We start from the raw sequence: 16224 nt of genomic DNA on the forward strand, positions 1-16224 counted from the left end.
GACTTGAAATATGCCTAATGTAGGTTGGTTATTATATAACTTTCAGATTAGAAAATCAGTGTAGATAATACTATTTATAAAATTAAATCTAAAATTTGTAATAGTAAGGAGAAATATGCTAATTTTGAAACATACGGTAATTGTTTAATAGTAATGATACTTGGTTTAAAAAGTGCAGTTGTTTTTATGGGGAGCAATGAACCGAGACGCGTTGGAACCAGAGCCATCTAGGGACTGAAATGAGAAACGAGGACGCCTCTGCATCGAATGTTTACAAACAGCGAGTTGGGTTATTTAAGAAAATACATTGTTCTTTTATGTTAGAATTATATATATATATATATATATATATATATATATATATATATATATATATATATATATATATATATATATATATATATATTTATATATAAAGAATCTTAGCCCGATTCTTTAAGATAGCAATGTATTAACAAAACATTATCGTGAATGAAAAGTGTGATATATCTACCTATCTATTTATTCACTTACACACGTATATATATATATATATATATATATATATATATATATATATATATATATATATATATATATATATATATATCTTCCTACTCCTATTGAGTGGTTGATGTTTTAATGAAAGGGTTTGCGTATCACAATGATCAGCAAAGCTGCACTAGTCAGGACTAGTCTATCCATATCAAGTTAGATTGCTTTGAGCGATCAGACGAAAATCTCCCACCATCACCCATCTGCAATGGTCAGCGTGGCGAATAAAGTCTGACCAAACCCCATGTCTGATGGGTTTGTCCTGCAGTGGACTAGCAACGGCTGTATTTATTGTTGTGTATATATATATATATATATATATATATATATATATATATATATATATATATATATATATGTATATATATAATCATAGCAAAAATTATACTGAAGGTACCGATATTGCATATATATATATATAATCATAGCAAAAATTATACTGAAGGTACCGATATTGCATATATATATATATAATCATAGCAAAAATTATACTGAAGGTACCGATATTGCATATATATATATATATATAATCATAGCAAAAATTATACTGAAGGTACCGATATTGCATATATATATATATAATCATAGCAAAAATTATACTGAAGGTACCGATATTGCATATATATATATATATATATATATATATATATATATATATATATATATATATATATATATATATATAATCATAGCAAAATTATACTGAAGGTACCGATATTGCATATATATATATATATATATATATATATATATATATATATATATATATATATATATATATATATATATATATATATATATATATATATATATATATATAATCATAGCAAAACTGATACTGAAGGTACCGATATTGCAATCTTTACCGAGACATATGTAACGACGAAAAATGATGAGTACAACGTTACATAAGATATTCAGAGTTGCCATTCTCTCTTTAACGTCACCATAGTGATCAGCTGTGGGTCGAGTTCTCCCAGAGACCCAGTGTTGATGGAGACTCGGTGCTCTTAGGTCCCGTTCCGATTACGTAATACGTCAAATTCTGTCGCAGCTCGAAAAAGTGAGGTTTATATAATTTTTTTCTTTGCTTTTAGTATTAAGTTGTTTATAAAATTGAAAGATTTAATTTTATTTTCTATTGGGTTCAGAGCGCTTGATATATCAATATATTAGTTGGACGTTGCGGTTTATATAACGAGGTTGCTATGCCCATTGCCTTTGTATAAGCTAGTATTGACTACGATGCTGCATACGACTGCATTGGATTGCATTTATATTTAAAACCAAATGATCCAATATTACTGCTGTCTTTGAAGTGCGGTTTGGATGTATAAATATCCAAATGCTATTAAATTATGGTCACTCAAATTCTCCTTTAAGCAATTTTGTATTGCAGTGCAATCATCACGTAGGCTATGTAGAAATCCCGTAGAGTTTACGATGTGATTTACTCAATAATTTAGGTTGGATAGCCTTTGCTTGATTTAGGGGATACCTTGGGTTGGGTGATTTTTAATTATTATAAATAAGACATTGAGAGAATAGCAGAGATAGGCAGTAAAGAGCGAGAGAGATAGAGAGAAACATGAGGCGACTTGATAAAGCTATTGTGGCTTCTGTTATCTACGTAGCTATGTTGGTGCGGTTGATACGTAATGTCATAAGATGTGCCAAATAAATCTATTAGACCTTACGCTGTAAGCTTCATTATAAATGCAGTACGTAATCCAATCTGGTCCTTATAAATGTTATCTTGTTAAGAGACCATAAATCATGCCATGAACCCCATGCTGATCAATGCATTGAGTACCCCAGTGGAAGCAAGGGTTTTTTTTTTTTTGTATCAATATATTGGTTCTGTAATTCAGGATTAAGAACTCTGTTTTAGATATTGCTTCTTTGAAATTAGAAATAAATAAGCACTGATTTCTTTATTGATCTGCACTAGAGGAGTTGGAAGGCCCATACCTACATGGCTGAGGACCATGAAGTGTGAAGTAGGAAAGGATGTTTGGAGAAGTATTGATTTAAAAGCTCAGGATAAAGGTGACGGGTAAAATCTGACCGAGGCCCTTTGCCGTCATTAGCCATAGGAGATAGTGATGAAGATATAAGGAAACAGGAGTGTCTTACAAGTATTACATAATTCTATTTCCTCCCATATCCAACTCGGATACTATAAGTAAGCAGTTATTTGTGTTGGGAAAGCAATGTTGAATGCAATACTCTACTCTGCAATGCAAGATGCGTAATGAATAAATAACACAAAAAATCACTAGAAAAGATTTTACATAATTACAGTAATTATACCAGTGGTACTATCAAAGATTTGTCCTAACCTGACCAAGGATACTTGGACACATTTTTCTCTAGTTTTGGGTAATGCCACAACCTCTGTACCATGGTCTTCCAATGTCTTGGGATAGAGTTCTGCTTGAGGGTACACTCTGGCACATTATTCTTTCTTATTTCTCTTCCTCTTGTTTCCATAAAGTTTTTATAATTTATTCAAGAGATGTTCATTTTAATGTTACTGTTCTTAAAATATTTTTTGTCCTTGTTTCCTTTCCTCAGTGGACTTTTCCATGTTGTAGCCCTGGGGCTTATAGCATTCTGCTTTTCCAACTAGGGTTGCAACTTAGCATTCAATGATGATAATATTAGTAGATTGGATAACAGGAGTTTGTCATACTTTTTCCTCACCTTGACTTAGCTTAACTTGGAATCCAGCAGGTGGTTCCTTTACTGAAGTGGTCCATTATAATCAATGACATTTATTGTTCATTGTTAAATGATGAAAGTAGGGTGAACTCAGATGTGGCAAGTTGTGCCACAATGGAACTCTTGGAACCTCTACTAATAGATGCAGAAGGTTTGGGTATCATTCTGCTTGAGGCCATTTTGGATCTTCTAGCATCAACGTAAGATGTTTGGATGAAAGCACTTAGATTATTACTATTTGGAGAAGGCAAGCTGGTGGAAAAGCATAGATGTCAATGCCGTCGAAGGGGTGCTGGAATCTTATTTGTAATTTTTGCTGCCAGGTCTGTCTCTAATGAGCAGTAAACTGGCAATTTCCTGCAGAATCTTATAGCGAACATGCTGATTGTCGGGGAAACCGTCAAAGTTAGGAGCTTTGTCAGAGCTTATCGGAGCTTAGCAATGTAAAGACCAATCTGATTCAACATGTTTGCCATGAGATTCCTTTTTCATGGTATGAACGGGGCTCAGATGACTGCTGGGTTGTGGTTCATGTACTGCCATCACTATTTGACAAAGCTTCTACGATACTCTACCCCATTTTTGTTGATATATGCCACTACGGGTGCATTGTTGTTAATCAATGCAACCGAGTGACTGACTGACTAGTAGAACTTGGAAATTTTTTAGCTAGAGAACATCGATGTGAAGAGTTTTGTCCTCTTGTGGTCATTGACCTGATGCCAGCTGTTACAATGAATGAGCCCTCCACCCTCCCTTCAAAACATCTACAAACAGGAGAACTGGAGGGGACCACCTGTTAGAGCTTTGAAATAGATTCACCTTATCTAGCCACCAAAGTAGATTTAGTTTGTCTCAATTGGTACCAGGGTTTGTGGAGAGTGCAATTTGCAACCAGTCTCTTTTTAGGCTCTATTGTACAAACCAAAGATGGAGCATACTGTAAAGGACATCTTCTCTTTTGATGTCAAATGGCCCAGTTGTTGTTGCAATGGTTGCACTGGTGGCTGGGAGTGATTAAGGAAAAGCTTAGCTACATTCTTGAATCTGTTTACCCTGTCCTTGGATGGAAAGACCTTTTGTGCTTAATTATCAGTGTCTATGCTGAAGTATACCAGTCTCTGCTTTGGAAGAAGCTTGGAGTTCTCCAGATTTGTCACAATTCTCAGAGTAGGACAAATAAGAGCAGTCTATCCCAGTGATGACAAAGTTAGGACCCTGATTCCGATAGTATTACCCAGGCGTCCAGATACATTCATCTCGTTGGCATGAGCCCATGCTGACACGTGATATGAGATGGGGTCTAGTAGATGAACGCAGAGATCACACCGCAATGGGTAATTACAGTGGTGCTCTGCAAGGCGTACAGCTCGTGCCAATGGAAGCGAGAAGACTGATCATGCGCGTGCACAGAGTGCTGACAGAGTGACTTGTGTGCATGTGTTAGTAACATACAAAACTTATGAAATGTAAAGGGTGCATAGGCTATATGTAAAAGAATATATACAATAATCTACACCTCCCTTTCCCCTTTTGCATTCAAAGTGTTATCTTGAACATACTAAGCAAGTTACATCCATCCATATACCAAGGCACTTCCCACAATTTTGGGGGGTAGCCAACATCAACAAATGAAACAAAACAAAAAGGGGGCCTCTACTCTCTACGTTCCTCCCAGCCTGACAAGGGAATCAATCGAGTTCGGCAAGTTACATACAGTGAACTAATCAAATGATAGTGTGCAAAGCAAATAATATGACATAAATATCAAACACAAAAGTGTGTTGCAACCTGTGTAAATGGCATGTGTGTGCTTTGTACCTGTAGGCCTGTTTAATTTTGGAGACCTGTGGAGAGTTGTGGAGGGAACTGTTGACGTTTCCATGTCAGGGCTAAGGACCACAGGCAGATCAGAGTTGGGAACAAGATTGTGACCGGGCACCAGATACAAGAAGCGACTGTAGCACTCGACCACTAGGGAGGCGAATCTTGTAATCGCGTGATCCTGAGCCACCCTGAAGGGGCTGTTTTGAGGATCCAGTGCTTGATAGTCTTGACAGCAGCCTTGGGGCGTGTGTTAGACTGCGGTTTGTGTGGTGATGAAGTTATGTGGTATACATCCCCGTGCTCTGTGAAGAACACAAACTCTTTGGTGGTAAACTGGTGTCCTACATTGGTGCATTAGTGCAGGGGAACACCCACCTCTGAAGTAGTGGCAAAAATGTTGTTTGGTTAAGTAGGTAGTGGTGCCGCCCTTGGGATGACCGAAGCCCAGCCGAAGAGGCGGTTGGAGACAGAAAGGAAGGACTTAACCCCCTTACTTGGAAGAAGTCCGCTGATACCAACTCGAAAGGCCATGATGGGTGGTCGTCATTGTGAAGAGAGAGGGCCCTGCTATTCGCTGGTACGTAGAACTTGGCAGGGCTCACAGGCAGCAACGATTTTAGTGATGTCAGTCTATCCCAGGCCAGAAGACAGTTTGTCAAGCTGTACCTTTAGTAGCCCGAACACCTCTGTGGGTGTTGTGGAGCCTGGCTAGTAAGTGGCAACATAGAGCGGTAGGAACTAGTATTCTTGCTCCTTAGAGCACAAGGGTGCTGTCAGTACTGATTCATGTAAAATCCGGACATGATACAATCATGAAGGCGAACATAGCCAGGGTTAGCCTGCACTGCTGTTTACATGTCCTGGATAGTATGGTTGCTGTTGACAACTGTGGCGTCCTCTTCCTGGAAAGCTTTTGCGACGTTGATGACAGACCTAATGTGTGATGTTACCGCAGCACAGACTGTCATACCTTTAAACATGGGGTAGCTGACAGGTGGGAGAGGGCATCTGGAATGCATTAAGACTTGATGGTACGCTACACTGCTGTAAATTGGTATTGTGACATACGCTCCTTCATTCGCCGAAGTGGTGGATTTTCAGTCTTATCTTTGTAGCTGTTGATAATAGGCACTAGTGGATGATGGTTTGTTTGTAGTGTGAAGGATGTCAGTCCTTTGAGGTACAAGCAGCATTTTGTGAGGGCCCAAGATACAGTGAGCATTTCCTACTCCTTTGCCGCGTGCCTCGTCTCGGTATCTGTGAGAAAGCGGGATCCATGCTGGACTACTCTGAGGTGTCCCGAACCATGGTCCTGGAGAAGAGCATAGCATATCTATAGAGGGGAGATGCTTTGGTCTGGAGAATGGTTGGTAAGGTTGGATCAAGAGATGCTAGAACTGGAGAGCTTGGGGATCATGAGTGGGCAGAGGGGCTGTGCTCTCTGTAATATCTAGGGTTGAACTAACCCCATGAAGGAAAGTAAGCTTGTCAAATTGGAAAGCGTGGAGAAGCACAGCATTGTAGAGCTGCAACTCATAATGGATAGACAGATATTCCTTTGGAAAGGATGAATCCACAGAAATTTACTAGTGTCTCTGCCACTATGAATTTATCTCTGTTGAGAGTGATGCTGTTTTGCAGCAGTGAGTAAGTAATTTATGGTAATGTCAATAGGTCACCGTCAAAGATAAGAATGTCATCGACAACCTTGATACATTTCTTCATGCCCTGGAGAGCCAGTTCACTGCAGAAACAATAGGCATTGCAGGTGGCAGCAAAGCCCAAAGGTCTCGGCAATGTTGGAAGCCTCCACTAGCCATAATGAAAGTGGTGAGGTGACGCTCCTCCATCTGCCAATAGCCGTGTAGAGCGTTTGCAGTGGTGAAGAATTTGTCGGTGGAATTGACAGCGCAGACTGCAGGAATGCGTGGGCAAAGGATGAGTTGGCCTGGAAACTTGCGTGTTCAGCTTGGCGAGATCCACTGTGATGCGAACTCCCTTCACCTTTGGGATAACAACTAGAGTGTGGCACTATTATGATGCCTCGTCATAATGGTGATCTGGAAACAAGTATCCCTAAGATCTTGTGAGATCATTAAGTCATTCTTCCTTACTGCATGTCTGACTGTTTTGGGAGTTTCTATCCAGAACCTAGTCTGTTGGATGAAGTCTTTCAGGTTTGTCATGTTTTTCACAGGTCTACAATCCCTTGAGGTTTTCATAGCTGGAAACACACGGTTGAATAAGCCTGGAGACGTGTCCTTGACTTATTCTATCTCACCTTTTAAAAGAATAGTCTGAACTTCTGAGCATAGTGCGAGGTGTTTCCCTGACCCTGGTTGATAAAGAGGACATTGTCCTCAGAGCTGGAATGAGGATAGTTAGAGAGCTAGTGAATCAGTTGGTAAATGAACCAAGAAATGTCCACCATCCACTGCTCTGCCCCGTGAATCTGTCACCTCATCCATCTCTTGTCAGGTATCCCCCACCCCACTAGTGTTAGCTGAAAGGGGGAATTGCCAGCCCCAGCATGAGGGTGTCCTCGTCTACTCTTACTTCTATGAATTAGACCTCAAGTCCTTTGGTGTCCAAAGGGTTGTCCAAACTCCGTAGGGTTCCGTAATGTCAATGGTGCAGATCTAAGCTCATTCCAGTTTGACTCTGGTCTGGAAGCTGGGCCTGAAGTTTGTCTAGGATATTTTCTGCCTAGACCGAGCTGGGGGAAGAACCCTGCCGGACTACCTGACTACCTAGACCAAAGAGAATTTATAGGACCTGGGATCTGAAGATCTACTTTGGTTAAGGCTACCCGTGTTAGCCTGGACCAAAGTAATTCAAGGCTCATCCGGGAACTGTGTAGAGCTCCATAGCGTAAAACTATTGAAGTCAGACCCCCCTTTATGGGCTTAGATCATGCTTTGCCAAGCTCAGCTAATACTTAAATAAGAGCTAAGACTTTCAGAGAAGTCTATTAATTTTCAGGGTTATCCATTTTGGTAGTCACTGGACCCTGGTTGGCAATGGAGTGATATGAAGGTTCTCTCGAATTCCTTCTTAGGCAGAAGAATATGGACTGATTTTGTGCATGACTGAAATGTCATAACACTGATACTGGTTGGTAGTCCTTCAATCTAGTGGCAGAAGCACAGCTCATCTCCCTGATGGAGTCCCTATGCAGATCTTAGTGATTGTTCTTCTTTAATGGTGATCTAAAAGTCGTCGAACGATACTTGGTCCTCTCCTTTTTAGCAGCCAGTTTTTGGACCTAGAATCCTTAGGATCAGACTGAGAAAACGCTACGGTTTGGGCTGAAACTGGGCAGATAGTCTGAGGAGGTAAATTTTTCTCTCTTTGAAGACACTTAGTCTCATTGTTTCTGATCCTGAGGTTTCCGAGGAAGAATCTCATCCATTTAGCAGCATGAGTACTCTTTGCAGTTTTGGAACTGGGGTGTTTCCTGGAAGGGATCTGGTCACCAGGAGATCGAGATTCCTTAGTGGGAGAAGGGTGTTGTTGGTTAGACCGGTCTCTTGTGGGCTTTACTGACTGTGATCTTGAGTTTGAGGCTTTAGTGTTCTCCCTATGGTCATTGGTTTGTGGGGAGCCTGGCGTAGGATATCTTTTAAGTGCTTGTGACTGAGATTGCTTGCTACCCCGATCTGGGAGAGCAAGACTGCTGAGATCATGATCGGGTCTGAGAGAAGCGTCGTGGTGAATGAGGGGAAGAATGGGACTTCTTGTCTATGGGAAGAGAAAAGAGGGAGAAGCTTAATGTTGGGATCAATGACTGGCTGAAAGAACGTAGACAAGCAGTGAAGACCACCTTCTCGTTTCCACCAGCTAGACCCGCCTCTAAGCCGGGCATTTGGTATGAGACTGGAGAAGCTCTTGGCCTGGTAGTACCTGCCTCCTCGCAGGGGGACTTCTCCAGCATAGTAGATTCGTCTAGGAGACATGCCCTTAATTCTGCTAAGGTGATGTGGTCTATGTCGGAGCTAGACCACCTCATCAAAGGAATCTTCAGATCTTTCGAAGACTGGGCACTTGGAACACTGGCCAGGAAAGCAGAACACATGAGAGCCACAGGGACAGAAGACCTAACCAGTATTATGGCCTGTATGGATAAGGCTCTAAGAGATGGGGAAAACGAGTTGGCTTCCCTGTTTTCTGCGGGAGTTCCGAAGAAGAGGGCTCTATTATGCTTCTTCACGACCAAAGCGGTTACAGTCGCACAGAAGGCAGAGCTCCTATACGCCCCTCTCTCGGAACATCTTTTTCCTGAGTCCCTAGTCAGGGACATTACCCTTTCGCTGACACAAAAGGCTACGCAAGACCTCCTGATGCGCTCCGCAAGGAAGGCTTTACCGGGAAATCCGTCATCTTTGAAGGAGCAGGAGAAGAAAGTTCAGCAGCCCTTTCGGGGTAGAGCCCCAACTAGGACGGAATTCAGAGGAAGAAGGCAGGAGACGGGCAGTAGAGCGAACAGAAGGACGTTCAGGGCCCGTGCTAGGAAATGAGTCCCAAGTCCTCCAGACAGCAGTAGGAGCAAGGCTTTCACACTTTTGGCACGCCTGGAAGGAAAGAGGGGCGGACGCCTGGTCCCTCTCGGTCATCAGAGATGGGTACAAAATCCCCCTCTTGAAGAAGCTTCCACTTTTAAGAACACCACTAGCCTTAGTGGCTCAATACTCGAATGCCGTGAAACAAGGGGCACTACTGGATCTGGTAAACCAGATGCTGGAAAAGGGAGCGATAGAACCGGTCCTGGAACTAGAATCCCCAGGGTTCTACAATCGCCGGTTTCTGGTGCCCAAGAGCTCGGGTGGATGGAGACCCGTTCTAGATGTCAGCGCACTGAACGTTATTATAGAAAAGACCAAGTTTACCATGGAGACGACTCAGTCGGTGCTGGCAGCGGTCCGTCCAGGGGACTGGATGGTGTCTCTAGAATTACAAGATGCTTACTTTCATATCCCCATCCACCCAACTTTAAGGAAGTTCCTAAGATTTGTAGTCCAGGGCAGGTGCTTCCAATTCAAGGCCCTTGGTTTCGGCCTCAATACGGCCCTTCAAGTTTTCACCAGAGTAATGGCAAACGTGGCAGGATAGCTTCATCAAGAGGGGGTAAGAGTATCCCTATACCTGGACGACTGGCTGATAAGGTCCCGGTCGAAGAACAGGTGTCTGGAGGACTTACACAAGACATTTATGATGACCCAGGAGCTGGCTCTCATCATCAACAAGGAGAAGTCTCAGACCGAACCGAGTCAGATGATTCTTTATTTGGGGGTAGTTCTGGACTCAGCTCGTTTTCGGGCTTCTCCCTCCCAAGAAAGGCGAAACAGGTGCCTCTAGAAGGTGCGGGAATTCCTAGGGAGGCAGAAGTGCTCAGCGAGGGATTGGCTGAGTTTGCTGGGCACCCTCTCCTTGCTCGAGCAGTTTGTCTCCCTGGGAGGGTTGCATCTCAGACCTCTACATTAAGAGTATGGGACAGGAAGAATCAGGAGGACTCCTTTTCCTTCCCCTTCCCAGCAGAGATCAAGAGACATCTGAGTTGGTGGTTGGATCCGTTGATATTAGGGGAAAGAATCTCCCTGTTCAGGAAGAACCCAGACCTAATGTTGTTCTCAGACGCTTCGGAGTCAGGATGGGGAGCAGGGAGGTCTTAGGCTCTTGGGAAGTGGAACAGAACGAATGGCACATCAACAGGAAAGAGTTGATGGCCATTCTGTTAGGATGGAAAGCCTTCAGGGAGACTGTCTCGGGGAGAGCAATAGAAGTCAATTCAGACAACACCACGGCCCTGGCTTACATCAAGAAGCAAGGAGGGACTCATTCTCTGTCCCTGTACGAAACAGCAAGAGAGCTCCTTCTGTGGGCGTAGAGCTTTTAACGAGATTCGTGCTTGGACAGAAGAATTTAAGAGCAGACATGGCCTCTCAACCATCAGGTTTGCCAGAGGCTGTGGAAGTTATGGGGGAGGCCTTCAATAGACCTCTTCGCCTCCAACCAGAACAAGAGAATCCCCAACTACTGCTCCCTAGTCCCGCACAAGGAAGCAATAGAAGTAGACACCTTGATGGACTGGACAGGGATAGACACTTATGCGTTCCCCATGTTCAAGATTATCAACCTAGTCATCAAGAAATTCGCTCTCCTCGAGGCAGGGAGAATGATCTTGATAGCTCCATTCTGGCCAGCAAGAGAGTGGTTCAGAGGTGGTGGAGATGTTAGTGGACTTTCAGAGAAGTCTTCCTCCAAGTCCAAAGTTCTCAAACAGCCCCACTTCGAGAGGTATCATCAAAACCCCTCGCTCTACAACTGACTGCCTTCAGACTATCGAGAAGATTGTCAGAGCGAGAGGCTTTTCTACACGAGTTGCAAGAGCAATCGCCAGAACGAGGAGGGTCTCTTCACAGAGAGTCTACCAATCGAAGTGGGAGGCCTTTAGATCATGATGTAAACAACGCAAAGTGTCTTCAACCACTACCTCTGTGAGCCAGATAGCTGATTTTCTATTGTTCCTCAGGCAAGACTCTAGGCTGGCCGTATCCACAATAAAAGGATACAGAAGTATGCTTTCGGCTGTCTTTAGGCACAGAGGCATAGATTTGACGCAAGATAGAGACCTGAAGGATCTCTTAAAGTCGTTTGAAACGACTAAACAGACTCAATTGAGACTCCTGGCTTGGAACTTGGATGTTGTTTTGAAGTTCTTATGCAGCAGGAAGTTCGAGCCCATATCGCAAGCGACCCTTAGAGACGTAACTAAGAAAACATTGTTCCTGATGGCGTTTGCCACAGCAAAAAGGGTCAGCGAGATTCATGCAATAGAGAAGCAGGTGGGCTTCAACCAGGATGGAGCAGTATGTGCGTTAAGGCTCAACTTCCTCGCTAAGAATGAGAACCCATCCAAACCCTGGCCTGGGACGTTTGAGGTTCCTAACCTTACAAATTTAGTGGGCCAAGAGGAGTAGAGACTCCTCTGCCCAGTTAGAGCCCTCAGGGCATATTTATCACGGACAAAGAATTTAAGAGGTGCATCCAGTTCTTTATGCTGTTCGGTAAAGAATCCACAAAAGCCTCTCTTGAAGAAAGCGTTATCATTCTTCTTGAGGGCGACGATAAGAGAAGCTCACCTCTTATGTGAGGAGGAGAACTTTGGTCTGTTAAAAGTAAAGGCTCACGAGGTGAGAGCCATTGCAACATCACTGACATATCGGAAGAATATGTCAATTAAGCAAATAATGGACGCAACATTTTGGAGAAGCAACTCTGTGTTCGCTTCTCATTACCTCAGAGAGGTAAGAGTTGACTATGAAAAGTGTTACACTTTGGGCCCATACGTAGCTACTGCTTCTGTATTGGGTAAAGGAGTTACTACCTCTCCTCGACCTTAACTATTGTACGGTATGCCTGTAATTGGGTTTGTGTTTTATGGTTGTCTGAGGGTACTGACTTGTGGGAACAGCACCCTCAGTCTAGCTAGATAAGTAAGATATCTAGTCTGCAAGGTTAGGTGGTTAGGTTGAGTAAGGTTGCCGATAATAAAAGGGGGATAAGTAGTGCAGAAGTCTTGTCACATTGTTGGTCTCGCTCCGTTTGACAGACTCGATTGAGTTGTTTCAGCCTAACAGGTCTCCACCTGACTAGCACTCCTAAGGGAAAGTGACTCAAGAGACAGGAACCTTTGAAGTCTGCTACCTTAGCAGGTAAGGAATCAAGGTATTCCATGCATCTCTCTCTTTTTTTTTTTTTTCTCTCTCTCTGGTATATTCAGCAATATCTATGCCTTAGAAATGGTGCTAGAGGAGCATTTCATGGAGCGACACAGGTCGAGCCCAGAAATATATAACTGCCAGGTAAGTTCTATTCGTAAAAAGGAAGTTTTTATGATAAAACAAAGTTTTATGAATATTTACCTGACAGTTATATATATATTTAAAGTTCCACCCACCTCCCCTCAGGAGACAGGTCGAGCAAGAGATCTTTCTAGCAAATATGAGATGTGGGAGGGATCAAGAAGTAGATAGTAAAAATTACATCAAGTATCAGTGATGTCGCACGCTTAACCACCAAGTATTTGGTATTGGTATCATCAGAAGGCAGCTATGCTGGTAGTAAAACTAAAAGGCTCCACTGTTCTTTAACTTGGAATATTGTACTGTATATTGTGTGAAAGAGACTTTCCACAGATATCTGGACCATTAAGAATAAGTACAAAGTTTATATTGATATTTGATAATCAAGGTGACGAGAGGTCTGCATATCAACCCCGTGGAAATGCAATCGGTTCTTCTACCTCTTTAATCATTTCAAAAGGTTTTGATGGGGCACTAGGTAACGTTGATGAGCAACAACACGAATATAGTGGCTGACGTCAATAAGCAAGGAGGGACTCTGCAAGTTGACCAGACACACACTTGGCTGTTCAACAATACAGTGGAGCTTTCAGTAAGATATATTCCGGGCAAGAGGACTGTATCCGCTAACATGCTCAGCCGTAGGTGCCAGTTGGTAAGAACAAAATGGTCTCTTCCACCACCCTCAGAAGAAAAGCTTCTTGTACTTTGGAGTTCTCTGATGATCAGTTTGTTCGTGATATACCGGAACTTGAAAGCTTCCAGTGTACTGTACTCTTATATAGTTCCAGACCCAGGCTGCAGTGATGGAATACGCTTGCCAACATCCCTCGAGGATGCTTAAGGTTTTCCGCCTTATTTGTAGGGACATAAACAGAGTGTTGGAGACCTGAATGTCAAAATTACCCTGGTAGCTCCCAAGTGGCCCTGAGCCTAATGGATTATAGGTCTGTTGATACTCCTCCTTGAAGCACTGAGAAAACTACCCCGGTAACCCAACTTCCTCGGTCTGCCTCACATCTAGAGATTCCACAACTCGAAGTACATCACTTCACGTGTGGCGGTTATCCAGCATCCCTTTTGAGCCAAAAGCTATTCGCAAGTCACTGCAAGGCAAATGCCTGGATATCTGCGCAAATTCCCTTTGCTGCAGTCTACCAAGGGAAGTGGGCCATCTTCTGCAATGGTTGTCATGGATGGAATATTTCTCCAGACAGAGCCTCTCGGCAAGTAGTTGTTGGTTTCGTCGCCAAGAGAAGCCCTTCTCGGTTGTTGTGGTGAAGGTCTTGCTCAGCCATGAACCAAGTCCATAGACTGAAATGCCTAGGCATCTCCACCTTGTGGGAGCTGTCTGTGCTGATTCGGAGAGAGCATCGAATAATTTTGCACACTTAGGGTACTCCGACCTCCTGAATGGGATGTCATTCTGAGGGTTGAAAGGAGTTTTCATTCTCTCTTGTTCCACAGTTTGTGGCAAGAATGTTGAACCTGTTAATACTAGATCCTAGGTTCTAAAACATCTCCCTCACCGCCCTTAAAAAATACTCACTATATAAACAATCTGCTACTTTTTCCTGTGAGGGCATCGAGATGCTACCTCAAAAGAATTAAACTCTTCAGACCATGGCACCGGAGCCTGTTACTTAACTCTGGTAAGGTTAAGAGACTGATCTCCAAAATTGCCTTTTCCTTTTCGCTTTGGAAAACTATCAGACATGTTTGCGACAACGTGGAGGCGCAACGTGCTGGACCCTCCAGAGTGACAGCATACAAATTCCTGGTTATCAGCTCAACCTTAGTCTTCTGGAAAAATCTGTCCATGGCAAGAGTCATGAAGGCAAGAGTCTGGAAACGACCGATGACCTTCCTTGTGGAATACCTTCGAGAACATATCCACAGGACCCTGAATACCTATTCACTGGGACCAGTGTTAGTCACTCAACAGGTTTTTTCAAACCTAGCTTTCTCACAGGACAAGTGGCATCCCGTCTGGATAACAGTGGCGATGTAAGTCTTGGATGAAAGATCTGTATGTCAGATAATTTTCCTTTCTTCTTCACATCTCTTTGGGTAAAACAGTCTGACCGTTATGTGCTGAACTTTGTTAGATATAGATGAGCTATTGTAAGGATTGACTCTTCTTTACAATTGATATTGATTTGAAGTAATATTCCCCATCACCCAGACAATGAACTTCTTGTATACACATCCATTAACCATATAATGTCTATACAGCATCATCATCATCTCCTCTTACGCCTATTGACGCAAAGGGCCTCAATAATGTCTATGCAATGGACAAATATCCTATGGATTTGGGTTCATTGCTGATTACTCATTGGTAATGGCCTACCCTATTTTTGCTTGCATCTCTATGTCTGGATATTAGGGAGTTGACAGGACTCATAACTTTCATTCCTCTTAGGACCAAAGTTCGCTGATCATTTCCGGGTCAGTTGGCCAAGCAAGTTTTGGTCATTGGGACTAACTCCTTCCTTAGAATGAATCTATTATTTAAGGTCAATGGTTCGTATTATGTGTAGAAACAAATTACAAATTTAAAGTAATATGTATTTTTCCTAACCGTACAAACTCAAGGCCTTCAAGTTGCAGACCAGCTCCAACCACCCCGCAAGTAAACTCCTAATAAAGGTGTTTCAGGCTTTTGTGGCTAAGAAAAACACAAGTTATTTTAAATTTGTGATATTGTACAAGCCCACAAATAACTGTGTAATATATTATCATGATCCAAAGTTTCTTTTACCCCCCCGGGGGTTAATTTTCTAAAAAATTGAAGCCAGTGGTGAAGAACTGGCTACCAATCGCATACTGCTAATATCTTCTAGAAGCAAAATGATTAGTAGAGGTGGTATTAGTAGTAGAAGAGAGAGAGAGAGAGATGTCCAACATACTATTGGTGACCGATCTTCACTGCTAGCTTCAACTTTGGATTGTAGTAGTATATCATCCATTATACTTTGCTCCCTTGATGACTTAGACTACATATCTCGCAAAACTAATTGATTGGCATTTGACATACATGGCTTGACCACCAAGGGTATTGAGGAATTTTACCAGTTTTATATTACATGCTACAAGCATTTCCAGCCAGTTATGATGTTGCCAAAGTTATGTAGAATTTTAAGTCTCTTAATGTTGTTGCCCAAGTTGTGTGGCCATTATTTCCCTCTTTAGTAAAGATTGAATACTAAAAATTTTATACAAATTTCAAAAAGAAAGTTACAGTGCTGTATTCAAAAAGTTTCATGAAAATGAC

General features: G+C 42.4%; 1 protein-coding gene across 2 annotated transcripts in view; it reads left to right on the forward strand.

Annotated features, from left to right (window-relative positions):
* The first annotated feature begins 1483 nt into the window (after positions 1-1483).
* The window catches only part of Cpr (Cytochrome P450 reductase), a 52720-nt gene continuing 37979 nt past the window's right edge, over positions 1484-16224 (forward strand). Inside the window, exon 1 of one of the 2 annotated variants that reach the window (XM_068355500.1) lies at positions 1484-1597. The gene's annotated coding sequence lies outside the window, so the exon portion shown is untranslated. The remainder of the gene's footprint in view (positions 1598-16224) is intronic. The other variant, XM_068355499.1, reaches the window with a different exon arrangement.

The sequence above is a fragment of the Palaemon carinicauda genome, chromosome 31 (assembly GCF_036898095.1).
Source record: "Palaemon carinicauda isolate YSFRI2023 chromosome 31, ASM3689809v2, whole genome shotgun sequence".
NCBI lineage: Eukaryota > Metazoa > Arthropoda > Malacostraca > Decapoda > Palaemonidae > Palaemon > Palaemon carinicauda.